We start from the raw sequence: 1574 nt of genomic DNA, 5'->3' as shown, positions 1-1574 counted from the left end.
TGAATATATAAGGTCTTAACAACTATGCACGACATAAGAACTGTTAGATAGCTGGAGCCTAGAGCCTCGAGCTAATGCACGAAATTCTCGAGGAGGGGTCAGACTTTGCTTATTGGCTAGAAATACAGGTATAAGAAGGCTACACTTGAAGCTACTTGTGTAATCGCAAGGAATAGGTAGGTCATGTGGGAGAATAGTTCGCAATCAGAAAGCCTTGCTCTTAGAATGAGGCCGCTTCGCATGGATAAAGTATAATAGAATATTCCGAAGTTATATGAACGGAACGATTCACTACATCCAGAGAGAACAGCATTGTCATTGGCTGTGAAACTTACCTAGTATACACCTAATCGTTCTTTTAACTAAGTCATTCATATGAACAGGAGGGGTACTAAGCCACCACTCCTCGAACATTTCATGATCACACAGCATAGGTTTATCATCACCTGCAGCCCGATTTGCAGCCCACCTTCACACCATACCAACCGCCGCTTTGCGCCCGGCTGTTTGGGTGGCAGCCTTTCCCACTCACCGAAAATGCCTGGCTCCCGGAACTGAGTAGACAGAATGAACCGCAGCAAGCACAGCCGCGCATTTGAACCGCTTGATGGTTCTTTTCTCTAGGGGAATTGCTCGTTGGCGCCCTCAGTTTTGGATGCTGACCCATTTACACTACGTTGTTGCTTATGGCGTGGTCTTCTTGTAGTAGATAAACCAACTCTGTTGATGTTCTAACTCAAGAGAATAAGCTTTAGAATACTTCTATATCAATACGACATTTACACATTTCCTTCATTAGACCTCATTCCAGCAATATCGAGAAGAATATCCTTTTTCTTTCAGCACAGAGATTACTTCCTTCTCTACACGTTTTCTGGTCACGGTGTGGTGATTCGTTGCTTCTGATATTTGTCCATATCTAACAACAAGAGTCAACCGTGAAGTATGGGCAGCGAGAAGTCTCAAATATGCGGCGTTGAAGGCTGCAACCTGAAACAAGGGTGGAAACAGGACCAGGTTAAGGGTAAAATATACTCTACGTTCTGTCGTGATCGTAGGTCGATTCTTTAATCATAGTTATACGAGGCTCCTCTGATATACCTTACAGACACCTGTGGAGTACGCTTCCAGAATCCCGCGAACTTGTTCTGTCGACGTCCAGCATTGTCAGGCATGCGGTTTTGCGATACTCGTACGTTCTTTTCAGGGCGCCTTCCAGAAAGGCTTACTCACAAGATTGTTTGGCTGATACAACGTATTTTTAGACCAAAGATGCAGTTCTTCCGGTTGTCTCGTGGAACGAACTCCTGGCCATAATCTATCTCGACCATGGTACTGCCCCGAGCGTGAGTAAATCAAGAACCCACAGATGGACATCGCTGATCCCTATAATCTATATCCAGACGTTTGCCGTATACACGACTGTGACAGAGCTGTTGCCAATGGCTCATCATTTTGTGTTGACCACCGACCATGCCGTAGACGCAATTGCCCCAACAACCGTTACTCCGTTACCATCCCTTATTGTCGCGATCACTCATGTCGAGGTTCAAATTGCGCCAACCTAGGTGACG

Source organism: Phaeoacremonium minimum (assembly GCF_000392275.1).
Source record: "Phaeoacremonium minimum UCRPA7 unplaced genomic scaffold PA7_03_scaffold_521, whole genome shotgun sequence".
NCBI classification, from domain to species: domain Eukaryota; kingdom Fungi; phylum Ascomycota; class Sordariomycetes; order Togniniales; family Togniniaceae; genus Phaeoacremonium; species Phaeoacremonium minimum.
This window is presented reverse-complemented; position numbering follows the sequence as displayed.